The sequence below is a fragment of the Nomascus leucogenys genome, chromosome 14, assembly GCF_006542625.1.
Source record: "Nomascus leucogenys isolate Asia chromosome 14, Asia_NLE_v1, whole genome shotgun sequence".
Classification (NCBI taxonomy): domain Eukaryota; kingdom Metazoa; phylum Chordata; class Mammalia; order Primates; family Hylobatidae; genus Nomascus; species Nomascus leucogenys.
The window spans coordinates 89361797-89375018 of NC_044394.1; the positions used below are offsets into that span (position 1 = coordinate 89361797).

Sequence of the window (13222 nt, forward strand, 5' to 3'; positions counted from 1 at the left end):
ACCCAGAAACGCCTCCCAATCCCTCCACACCGCGGCTCTGGGGAGCTGCTTCTGTCCAATCAGGCTTTGCATCCCGGGACGCTTCCGGTTATGGCGTCATTACGCAGCCTGTGGCGTCTCCGTCTAAGAAACATAATCAGGCACCTAATGCAGGAGCCTCCAGTGGCCTAATGGATAAGGCATTGGTTTCCTTAAGGCTTGGAATTTGGGTTCGAGTCATATTTGTGGTGGCGTGGCCTAGCTGCTGGGAGCCGTATTCTTGAAATCCATTTTAATAAAAGTAATTAAAAAAAATGTATAACGTAAACAAAAACCAACTGACACATGTTGTCTTTTTAATAACATTTACCTTTATTTTGTGCTTGTGTCTATTTCAATTAATTTTCCTTTTTTTCTAGATGAAGCCTGACTACTTTGAAAGGCAAACCGATGTGAGGGTAAGTGGGGCCCCATTTCTTGTTGTCTCTTGAGCTGGTACCTGGAACGAGTTCAACATCCAAACATTCGCCTCGTAAACGTGCTCTACAAGCTACAAACCCACAAGCAAATGACACGGAGCGGGTTATGTTTCAGTCTATCGTTATGAAGTTAAACAGCAGACAAAACTCCAGTCTCTGGCCGAGCCCAATGGCTCACGCCTGTAATCCCAACACTTTGGGAGGCTGAGGCGGGCGTATCACGAGGTCAAAGTTCGAGACCCGCCTGACCAACATGGTGAAACCCCCGTCTCTACTAAAAATACAAAAATTAGCCGGCCAACCGTGGTGGCACGCACCTGTAAACCCAGCGACTTAGGAGGCGGAGGCAGCAGGAGAATCGCTTGAATCCAGGGGGCTGAGGTTGTAGTGAGCGGTGATCGCGCCACTGCACTCCAGCCTGGGCCACAGAGCGAAAGTCCGTCTCAAAACAAACTCCAGTCCCTAGCCTCGAGGGCAGTGGGGGTGCTGCCCAACTCTGTGGCCTCAGTCCTGCTAGTGGGCTCTGTCCACACACAGACGGCACCCACCACCCCACTACCCTGTGCTTGGAGGAAGAGGGTGTCAGGATGCATCTGTGTGCAAGTGTACTTGGACATAGGGGAGAATAAGTGCTAATTTTCTTTCTTTTTCTTCTTCCCTGAGACGGAGTCTCCCTCTGTCACCCAGGCTGGAGTGCAGTAGCGTGATCTCGGCTCACTGCAAGCTCCACCTCCTGGGTTCACGCCATTCTCCTGCCTCATCCTCCCAAAGTGTTGAGATGACAGGCGTGAGCCACTGGGCCCGGTCAGGGACTGGAGTTTTGTCTGCTGTTTAACAGCAAACAAACAAGCTGGGACTACAGGCGCCCGCCACCACACCGGCTAATTTTTTGTATTTTTAGTATAGACGGGGTTTCACCGTGTTAGCCAGGATGGTCTCGATTTCCTGACCTAGTGATCCGCTCACCTCGGCCTCCCAAAGTGCTGGGATTACGGGCATGAGCCACCGCGCCCGGCCAATGCTAATTTTTTTTTTTTTTTTTTTTTTTTTTTTTTGAGACGGAGTCTCGCTGTCGCCCAGGTTGGAGTGCAGTGGCGCGACCTCCGCTCACTACAGGCTCTGCCTCCCGGGTTCACGCCATTCTCCTGCCTCAGCCTCTCGCGTAGCTGGGACTACAGGCGCCCGCCACCTCGCCCGGCTAATTTTTTGTATTTTTAGTAGAGATGGTGTTTTACCGTGTTAGCCAGGATGGTCTCGATCTCCTGACCTCGTGATCCGCCCGCCCCGGCCTCCCAAAAGTGCTGGGATTACAGGCGTGAGCCACCGCGCCCGGCCGCTAATTTTTTTTTACCAGTCAGAGTCCGGAAGGAAGAAGGTGGCGCACTCCCAACCGGGTAATCTGAGGAGCGTTTAAAGGACGCCCGTTTAGCAAGGGCAAGTGTAAGGAAACGTGAGGACGCCAGGATGGGCATTAGTGACGAGCTGTTCTCATCACCAGGCCTGAAGGGCCACAAAAGGCAGCAGCTCCTGGAACCTGGAATCGGGTTTGGAGAGTCGCCCCCAGGAGCCAAGATGTCGGGTCCAGAGATGCAGAGAGACCATGGTGACCTTGATATCGCAGGGAGCCAAAGGAATAAATACCCGCCTTCAGCTTCCTCCTTCCCTCCACTCCGGCTGCTGAGGCTCGGCATAAAGCCAGAGGGCAGGAAGCCTGGTGGTGCCTCCCAGACACGCTGGGGTCACCGGCAGAGGAGCCGGGGAAGGGGGGAGAGTCAAAGGGGACGACATCCGGCATTCAGAGTTTGCCAAAAAAAAAAAAAAAAAAAAAGCCTCCATTTTACTCATAACCCTCACAACAACTCTGAGAGGGAGGAAGGGGGCTGATGGATGAGAGGAAGGAGTCGGGGGAAGTAGGCAAAACGAAGAAGTCAAAATAGTGCTACTCTGGGGTAGGGGAAGCTTCAGAAGCGCTTTCGGAAGCTGCGAGTTTCTGTTTCCCATGGGAACAAGTCTGTTCCGCTTGTGAAACATCAGAGCGGTGTACACTTAACGATGTTCTCAATTTCCTCTGTATGCATTTATTTTCTTTTAGTAAAGTGCTGTGTTTTGTTTTCGTTTGAGACAAGAGTCTTGCTCTGTCGCTCAGGCCGGAGTGCAGTGGCGCTAACTCGCCTCACTGCAGCCTCCGCCTCCTGGGTTCAAGCGATTCTCCTGCCTCAGCCTCCTGAATAGCTGGGACCACAGGTGCCTGCTCGGGGTTTCACCATGTTGGTCAGGCTGCTTTCGAACTGCTGACCTCAAGTGATCCACCTGCCTCTGCCTCCCAAAGTGTTGGGATTATAGGTGTGAGCCACCGCCCCCCAGCCATGTGTGTTTTTCTAAGTATACTATTCGGTATTCTGGCCAGGGGTTTTGAGTTTTTGTTTGTTTGTTTTTTGAGACGGAGTCTTGTTGCCCAGGCTATGCTGTGTTTTGTTTTCGTTTGAGACAAGAGTCTTGCTCTGTAGCTCAGGCCGGAGTGAAATGGCACGATCTCGACTCACCACAACCTCTGCCTCCTGGGTTCAAGCAATTCTCCTGCCTCAGCCTTCTGAGTAGCTGGGATTACAGGCATGCACCACCACGCCAGGCTAATTTTGTATTTTTAGTAGAGACGGGGTTTCTCCATGTTGGTCAGGCTAGTCTCGAATTCCCGACCTCAGGTGATCCACCGGCCTAGGCCTCCCAAAGTGCTGAGAGATGACAGGCTTGAGCCACCGTGCACCCGGCTTTTTTTTTTTTTTTTTTTTTTGGAGACGGAGTTCACTCTTGTTGCCCAGGCTGGAGTGCAATGGCATGATCTCAGCTCACCTCAACCTCCACCTCCCGGGTTCAAGCGCTTCTCCTGCCTCAGCCTCCCGAGTAGCTGGGATTACAGGCATGCACCACCATGCCTGGCTAATTTTGTATTTTTAGTAGAGACAGGTTTTCTCCATGTTGGTCAGGCTGGTCTCGAATTCCCGACCTCAGGTGATCCACCTGCCTCAGCCTCCCAAAGTGCTGGGATTACAGGCGTGAGCCACCGCGCCCGGCCTTTTTTTTTTTTTTTTTTTTTAGACAGGGTCTCACTCTGTCACCCAGGCTGCATTGCCATGGTGCAATCATAGCTCACTGCAGCCTTGAACTCCTGAGCTCAAAGAATTCTCCTGCCTCAGCTCCCTCCCAGTCCCAAGTAGCTGGGACTAAAGGCACATACCACTGCACACTGGTTTTGCTTGTTTGTTTGTTTGTTTGTTTTAGAGACAAGGTCTTGCTTTTTTGCCCAGGCTCTTCTTGAACTGGGCTCAAGCAATCCTCCCAACTTGGTCTCCCAAAGTGCTGGGATTACAGGCATGAGCCACTATACCTGGCCTCATCAGATTCTTGGAAGTCCTTGGTTCAAAAAATTTTTTTAACTTAAAAATATGATCTTGTTCTTTTGTAAAAGTAACAACAAACCAAACAAACCAGAAGAACAAACTCCTCTTCTCCCTTCTCCAGGGCCATCCAGAATTCCTCCTGTTCTCTCCACCCAAGACCAGTCACCAAGTTGAATGGACACTACTTTTAAGCTTGCTCTGGCTTCCAAGCCCTGGCACGTGGTGGTAGCAGCGTGTCTCTAGCCTGGACACTAGAGCCATCACTGCTTTTCTGGGCTTCAAGCTTTGGTTCCCCACAAACCACCCTCCAGGCCCTGCCTCTATGGGGCTTACACTGTAGTAAGAGAGAAGGACAGTGAACAAACTAATAAACAAGATGATTTCAAAGGAAAGAGGGTGATGGGAAACTATTGAGTAGTGAGAGAGGAACATTTGAGGAGGGGCATTTGGTCCAGCCCTAAATTATGGGAAGGGGCCAACCACATAAAAAGATCATATAAAGGCCGGGCGTGGTGGCTCACACCTGTAATCCCAGCACTTTGGGAGGCCGAGGCGGGTGGATCACGAGGTCAGGAGATCAAGATCATCCTGGCTAACACGGTGAAACCCCATCTCTACTAAAAATACAGAAAAATTAGCTGGGCGTGGTGGCGGGTGCCTGTAGTCCCAGCTACTCAGGAGACGGAGGCAGGAGAATGGTGTGAACCTGGGAGGCGGAGCTTGCAGTGAGCCAAGATCACGACACTGCACTCCAGACTGGGCAACAGAGCGAGACTCAGTCTCAAAAACAAACAAACAAACAAAAAATCATATAAAAAGAAGAGGCTTCTGGGCAGAAAACAGCAAAAGCATCACTGACAATCCTGTCACCTTCAGAAGACATCTTCGGGGCTAATACACTGCCTACCTCCTAGGGTGAGGAGTTAATAAACTAATATCTCTGCAGTGATTAGAACAATGGCTAGAATGTGGTGTTAAAGTCATGATCATCAGCATTTATTAATATACTAATTTGCCTGGTTATTCAAGATTTATGTGTGATATTCTCCTAGCTAAATGTGCCCCTAAAGGCTCACATTTCATCTTACATTTCTTTCTTTTCTTTGAGACAGACTCTCACTTCATCGCCCAGGCTGGAGTACAGTGGCAAGAGCTCAGCTCACTGAAACCTCCACCTCCCAGGTTCAAGCAATTCTCGTGCCTCAGCCTCCCACATAGCTGGGATTACAGGTGCCCACCACCACACTCCGCTAATTTTTGTATTTTTAGTAGAGATGGGGTTTCACCATGTTGACCAGCTTGGTTTTGAACTCCTGAGCTCCAGCCAGCAGCCCACATGGGCCTCCCAAAATGCTTGGATTACAGATGTGAACCACCATGGCCGGCCTCTTCTCTTTTATTCATAATAAGTTCATATTAAAATTATTCTAAGTGTCAAGTACAGTGTTAGTCCCTGGGGAATGTGTGACTAAGGTACAGTGCCAGCACTCAACAAAGAATGTTCTAGAAGCCTCTAGATCTTTCTAATCCTCTGGTGTGAGCAGGAATTGCAAATGCCTGATGGGAAGGGTGGAGTGGGAGGTACAGTTAGCAATTTGCTGAGGTTATAATGGAAGGAGGAGAATGGTCTGTAAGAGGGCCTGAGAGCCTTGCCTCCCAGGGTAAAAGACTGTATTTGATCTTGTGGGAAGCCAGGGGAGGGTTTTACCCAGAGGAGTCAAATGCGCGTATTTGCTTTTGAAAAAGCTCCCCTTGGCGGCAATATGAAGAATGGATTGGAGGTGAGTGAGAATACAGGCAATGAGGCCAGGTAGGGTGAGACGTGATGGCTTAAGGAGGAAATTACCAAGGCCTGAACACAGGTGACAGCAGTGACACCCAGAGGAGGAAGGTAAAACAGGAGATTCTTAGGAAATGGACTCTGCGAGGTGGTGCTTGAGGGACGCAGGATGGAAGCGCCTAGGAGGAGCCTGAGATGGTTTCCTAGGATTCCGGAAGGATGGTGGTGCCACATCCCCAGACAGGGAAGGAGAGGGGTTTAGAGCTGGTTGCCCTAAGTCAAAGATGTCTGCAGGGTCCCCAAGTACCTGGTTTGTTTCCCCAAAATCTACCCATTTCTTCACCCTAGTTTCCAGTTTCTGCTTTGGTGTTGTGATTAGAAAAACCCTTCAACCTGGCCAGACGCGGTGGCCCACGCCTGTAATCCCACAGGCGGACGGATCACGAGGTCAGGAGATTGAGACCATCCTGGCTAACACGGTGAAACCCCGTTTCTACTAAAAATAGAAAAAATTAGCCGGGCGTGGTGGCGGGCGCCTGTAGTCCCAGCTACTCGGGAGGCTGGGGCAGGAGAATGGTGTGAACCCGGGAGGCGGAGCTTGCAGTGAGCCGAGATCGCGCCACTGCACTCCAGCCTGGGTGACAGAGCGTGACTCCATCTCAAAAAAAAAAGAAACCCTTCAACCTAAAGATTATATAAATATTTATCGTGAGGTTTTGTTTGTTTTGTTGGTTGGTTTCATTTTGTTTTTGGGGTCTTGCTTTGCCGCCCAGGCTGGTGTGCAGTGGCGCAATCATGGCTCACTGCAGCATCGACCTCCTGGGCTCAAGCAATCCTCCCACTTCAGCCTTACATGTAGCTGGGACCACAGATGCACACCACCATGCCCAGCTAATTTTTTTTTTTTTGGTAGAAACAGGGTCTCCCTATGTTGTCCGGGCTGGTCTCAAACTCCTGGGCTCAAGCAATCTTCCTGCCTCACCCTCCCCAAGTGCTGGGATTATAGGTGTGAGTCACTATGCCAAACCAATTGTGAGTTTTTTAAAACGTAAATCTATAACTGGAATTTATTTTGATTTTAGTGTAAAGATGTTTTTATTGGTTTGCAAATATTTAAACACTTAGACCACTTCCTTTCCCCAATGATTGAAAATAGTAGTTGGATTAGATAATAAATACATGCATTTAGTTAATACATATATGCTAGGGACCATTTCTGAGTGTTTAGTTTTTCCAGAGATCTAATTATTTCTAGCTTTTTATGATGCTTAGTATATGACAGTATTAATCTGTCCCTCAACTTATTTTTTTAGTATTTATTTTCTTAAGTTTTTTATCAATGTCTTCTGATTTTTCTATAATCAAAATGTATTGTGTGCCGGGTACAGTGGCGCCCATCCATAATACCAGCATTTGGGAGGCAGAGGCAGGATGATCACCTGAGCCCAGGAGTTCGAGGCTGCAGTGAGCCATGATCATGCCACTGCAATCCAGCCTGGGTGACAGAGTGAGACCCTGTCTCAAAACGAAAAACAAACAAAAATATTATATCATGTTTTTATTTTAGTGACATAATTTAATGCCATGAATTTGCTTATGGTTTTGATATGAAAAGTTCATATTTTAATTTTCCAAGCATTCTGTAATTACACACTTGATTTCTCATTGATCCATGACTTAGGAGAGAGAATTTCAGCTTCCGAGAGACTCCATTTTTGTATTGTTTCATGTTAGTGCTGTTTATACTTAGGCTGTTATTGGTTTTACATAATATTTGCATTGGAATCAGTCAATGTGGCCTATATATAGATTTTTTTTTTTGAAGCTTTCTTTTTTTTTTTGGAGACACTCTCACTCTGTTGCCTAGGCTGGAGTGCAGTGGCTCAATTTCGGTTCGCTGCAACCTCTAGCTCCCAGGTTCAACCAATTCTCCTGCCTCAGCCTCCCAAATAGCTGGAATTACAGGTGCCCGCCACCACACCGGGCTAATTTTTGTATTTTTTGTAGAGACAGAGTTTCGTCTTGTTGACCAGCCTGGTCTTGAACTCCTGACCTCAGGTGATCCGCCTACCTCAGCCTCCCAAAGTGCTGGAATTACAGGCATGAGCCATGGCGCCCAGCCTAAAGCTTTTTTTTTTTTTTTTGAAGCTTTCTTCATAGTCTACTTTTATCAACTCCCACAGTTTGTATGATATAGAGTTTAGTATATAAGCTATTGAATTAACCTTTTTATGACAATCTGCTATAGTCTCTCATTTGTTTTGCAAGTATGTCAAAGACTGAAGGGTATGCTAAAATCGTTACAACTGTTATGTTTCTAGCAATTTCTTTTTAACATGTTTTTTGGCTTTATACATTTTATTTATTTATATTTATTTATTTTTTGGGACAGAGTCTCGCTGTGTCACCTAGGCTCCCGTGCAGTGGCACGATCTCGCCTCACTGCAACCTCCACCTCTCGGGTTCAAGCGATTCTCCTGCCTCAGCCTCCTGGGTAGCTGGGATTACAGGCACCTGCCACCACTCCCGGCTAATTTTTGTATTTTTAGTAGAGATGGGGTTTCCCCATGTTGGCCAGGCCGGTCTTGAACTCCTGACCTCAGGTGATCCACCTGCCTCAGCCCCCCAAAGTGCCAGGAGTACAGGCATGAGCCACCACACCCAGAATTTATACATTTTAATGCTTTTTTTTTTTCAAATCTTTCATGTGGATTGTTCCCTTTATTATTTAAGAATAAATGCGGTGACTCACGCCTGTAATCCCAGCACTTTGGGAGGCCGAGGAGGTAGGCAGATCACTTGAGGTCGGGAGTTTGAGGACAGCCTGACCAACTTGGTGAAACCCCGTCTCTACTAAAAAATACAAAAATTAGCCGGGCGTGGTGGTGCATGCCTGTAATCCCAGCTACTCGGGAGGCTGAGGCAGGAGAATCACTTGAACCCCGGAGGTGGAGGTTGCAGTGAGCCAAGATTGCGCCATTGCACTCCAGACTAGGCAACAAGAGCAAAACTCCATCTAAAAAAAAAAGAATAAAGCACCTTGGGAGGCTGAGGTGGGCGGATCTCTTGAGCTCAGGAGTTCAAGACCAGCCTGGGCAACATGGTGAAAACGCGTCTCTACAAAATATACAAAAATTAGCTGTGCGGCCAGGCGCAGTGGCTCACGCCTGTCATCCCAGCACTTTGGGAGGCCGAGGCAGGCAGATCACCTGAGGTCGGGAGTTCAAGACCAGCCTGACCAACAGGGAGAAACCCCGTCCCTACTAAAAATACGAAATTAGCCGGGCATGGTGGCACATGCCTGTAATCCCAGCTACTTGGGAGGCTGAGGCAGGAGAATCACTTGCACCCAGGAGGCGGAGGTTGTGGTGAGCTGAGACCGTGCCATTGCACTCCAGCCTGGGCAACAAGAGAAAAACTCCGTCTCAAAAAAAAAAAAAAAAAAAAATTAGCTGGGCATGGTGGCAGGTGCCTGTAGTCTCAGCTACTTGGGAGGCTGAGGTGGATCTTTTGAGCCCAGAAGGTGGAGGTTGCAGTGAGGCGAGATCATGCCACTGCACCCCAGCCTTGTCGACAGAGGGAGACCTTTTCTCAATTTTTTTTTAAATTGACCCATTTTTTTTAATTTGACCCATTTCATGTTGTCTCAAATTCTACTTTGCTAGATAGTGTGATTATAACGTCACATTTCTGTCCACGCTTTAAAAATTGTTTTTATTATGAAAAACTTCAAACACACACAAAAGTAGAATAGTAAATGAACTCTCCCATACCCATTACCTAGATACATCAATTATCAAAATTTTGCCTGACTTATTCCATGAATCCCTTTTGTCTCTGTCAGCCAGGCTGCAGTGCAGTGGCACAACCATGGCTCACTGCAGCCTCGACTTCCTGGGCTCCAGTGATCCTCCCACCTCAGTCTCCAAAGCATTTGGCATCACAGGCATGCACCACATCCGGCTAATTTCTGTATTTTTTTGTAGCGACGGAATATCACTATTTGCCTAGACTGATCTCAAGCAATCCTCTCACCTCAGCCTCCCAAACTACTGGGATTATAGGCATGAGCCACTGTGCCTGGTCAGCCCTATCTTTATGGCTCTAGGAGGCAAAAGCCTGATTCATGGTCAAGTTCCCATCCACCTTTCATATAATGGTTTCATCCACTGATCGTCTTTGCCTGAATAAACAATTTCATTAGGGATTACACAATAGTGATTTTTCTAATGTAAACTATTCTTTTCACATTAGCTGAAATACTTTGTAAAGAATTTTCACGGCCGGGCGTGGTGGCTCATGCCTGTAATTCCAGCACTTTGGGATTCCGAGGTGGGCAGATCATGAGGTCAGGAGATCGAGGCCATCCTGGCTAACACGGTGAAACCCCATCTCTACTAAAAATACAAAAAAATTAGCAAGGCGTGGTGGCAGGCACCTGTAGTTCCAGCTACTCAGGAGGCTGAGGCAGAAGAATGGCGTGAACCCGGGAGGCAGAGCTTGCAGTGAGCCAAGATTGCGCCACTGCACTCCATCCTGGGCCACAGAGCAAGACTCTGTCTCAAAAAAAAAAAAAAAAAAAAAGAATTTTCACTTGTAAATTTGAGCTATTTGTTTATCCTAAAATACTTGTTTAAGAAAGGCAGGATGGGCTGGCTGCGATGGCTCACGCCTGTAATCCCAGCACTTTGGGAGGCCCAGCCGGGCAGATCACCTGAAGTCAGGAGTTCGTGACCAGCCTGACCAACATGGTGAAACCCCATCTCTACTAAAAATACAAAAATTAGCTGGGCGTGGTGGCACATGCTTGTAATCCCAGCTACTTGGGAGGCTGAGGCAGGAAAATTACTTGAACGCAGGAGGTGGAGGTTGCAATGAGCCAAGATCACGCCATTGCACTCCAGCCTGGGCAACAAAGAGGGAAACTCCGCCTAAAAAAAAAAAAAAAAGGAAAAAGGAAAAAAAGAAAGGCAGGATACTTAATTTTTTTCCTTTGATGCCAGCTTTTAGAGTAATCTCGATACAGCCAACCTAGCCAAAGACAGACAGTTTGTACTTAGATATGGGGTTGACTCAGTTTGAATTTTGCCTAACAGGAGGTCTTTACTGATTCGTATTCATCATAATTATGTTTGATTCTGTAATTATGCTATTGGCTTTAATTCTATAACTTTTGCTATATAGAATGTACTTTTCCCCTCCCTGGTGATTTGCAAAGCGTAATCCTATTTTTACTACTACTACTTTTTTTTTTTTTTGAGGCGGAGTCTCGCTCTTTCACCCAGGCTGGAGTGCAATGGTGCGATCTTGGCTCACTGCAACCTCTGCCTCGCGGGTTCAAGCCATTCTCTTGCCTCAGCCTCCCGAGTAACTGGGATTACAGGCGCCCACCACCATACCTGGCTAATTTTAGTATTTTGAGTAGAGACAGGGTTTCGCCGTTGGCCAGGCTGGTCTCAAACTCCTGACCTTGGGTGATCTGCCCACCTCGGCTTCCCAGTGTTCTGGGATTACAAGCGTAAGCCACCGCGCCCAGCCAATAATTACTTTTTTTTTTTTTTTTTTTTGAAACGGAGTTTTGCTCGTTGCCCAGGCTGGAGTGCAATGGTGCGATCTCGGCTGACCACAACCTCTGCCTCCCGGGTTCAAGCGATTCTCCTGCCTCAGCCTCCTGAGTAGCTGGGATTACAGGCATGCACCACCACCCCGGCTAATTTTGTATTTTTAGTAGAGACAGGGTTTCTCCATGTTGGTCAGGCTGGTCTCGAACTCCCAACCTCAGGTGATCTGCCCGCCTTGGCCTCCCAAAGTGTTGGGATTACAGGCGTGAGCCACCGCGCCCTGCCCAATTACCTTTTTAATGTAAAATTAATGCATGTACAATGCAAAAATGCTGAACAATCCCAAGAGGGCATAAAAAAATAAAAGTACCCCCTTCCCACCCACGTGCCTTTAGCTGAGCCTGTTCCCAGTTGTTTGTTCACTGTTATTTAGCACAGGGAATCTCCCACAGGGCTTCCCCTAATGCTGGGGATGCCCCCTTCACATCCCAACACCTTCACGGAGCTCAGCGGTGCTGTCCTTGAACAGCGCGAGCTCTAAGTATGCTCCAAGTAAACTGCATTTTTTCTCAAATCCCTGCGCTTTCACTTGGCTGTCGTCTGCATCCTCAGATCCTCAGCGGGATGGCTGAGTGCCAGTTCAGTGACTCTGCAGTCTCGCAGGGGAAGGGCGTGGTACCTCTGTTATGCACATTAAAGGCCTTGCACAGCTACCGCTCCTCATTTCTGCCCAGTCTTATTGTTGACTCAAGCAGTTTTGGGGGGAGTAGACTCCGCCCCTCCGCTGCCTTCCATCTTCAACCCGGCCTTACTCCTACCAATCAGGAGCCACGCACCCAGGCTCTCCTTGGCTTAAGTTCTTTAAGACTACACTGATTTCTCGAGGGTTGTCAGGCATTGTTGCTCTTCTCCAATATACTCCGCCTGCAGAAATGGGCCGGGCACGGTGGCTTACGCCTGTAACCCCAGCACTTTAGGAGGCCGAGGCGAGCAGATCAACGAGGTCAGGAGATCGAGACCATCCTGGCTAACACGATGAAACCCCGTCTCTACTAAAAATACAAAAAATTAGCCGGGCGTGGTGGCGGGCGCCTATAGTCCCAGCTACTCGGGAGGCTGAGGCAGGAGAATGGTGTGAACCCGGGAGGCAAAGGTTGCAATGAGCAGAAATCGTGCCACTGCACTCCAGCCTGGGCGACAGAGTGAGACTCTGTCTTAAAAAATAATAATAAAATAAAATAATTTTCCATGTTCAAATGCAAAAAGCTGTAAGTTAACTTTGCAACATAAGTTTCCCTTTTTTTTTTAGAGGCAAAGTCTCACTCTGTCACTCAGGCTGGAGTGCAATGGCACAATCTCGGCTCATTGCAACCTCTGCCTTCCAGGTTCAATCAAGCCTCAAGCTGAGGCCAAGATGCCTCAGCCTCCCAAGTAGCTGGGATTACAGGTGCCCCCCTACACCACGCCTGGCTAATTTTTGTATTTTTAGTAGAGATGGGGTTTCACCATCTTGGCCAGGCTGCTCTCAAACTCTTGACCTCTGGTGATCCACCCGCCTGGGCCTCCCGAAATGCTGGGATTACAGGCATGAGCCACCATGCCCAGCCCAAAGTTTCCTTTTCTAATACCACTTTTGTGCTCAAAATCTGAAGCACAGAAAAGTAAATCCCTGCTGTTACACCTAGCCATTTGGACCAGCTGTTCTTGTGACTTACTAATGGACAAGCAGGGGCACTCCCTTGGAACCAGGGGTTTGAAACCAAAGAGGAAGTTGAAGAGAATCAGCAGGTAACAATGCTTTACCACATCACAGTGAAATACACTGCCATAGCCCCTAGTGTTATTTGTTGCCATTTCAGCAGTCCTGGGGCCTCAGCAAGTGGCGCCTACATAGCCTGTCAGACAACCAGCCCAACGAACCTCTCTAGGCTCACCTTTCCATTTAAGCAAAAAGCCCACTGCCAGTGAGGCCACCTCAGAAGACAGGCTTAATTATCTCAACCACAGAGAAGAAGACACACCGAG

At 48.1% G+C, this 13222-nt stretch overlaps 1 long non-coding RNA gene across 1 annotated transcript in view; it reads left to right on the forward strand.

Annotated features, from left to right (window-relative positions):
- Positions 1-4356, forward strand: part of LOC115838313 — a 5011-nt gene extending 655 nt beyond the window's left edge. Inside the window, exons 1-3 of the long non-coding RNA XR_004033321.1 lie at positions 1-280; positions 399-437; positions 3978-4356. The exon at positions 1-280 is cut by the window's left edge and continues 655 nt beyond it. This is a non-coding gene — a long non-coding RNA (uncharacterized LOC115838313). The remainder of the gene's footprint in view (positions 281-398; positions 438-3977) is intronic.
- Positions 4357-13222: the final 8866 nt, after the last annotated feature.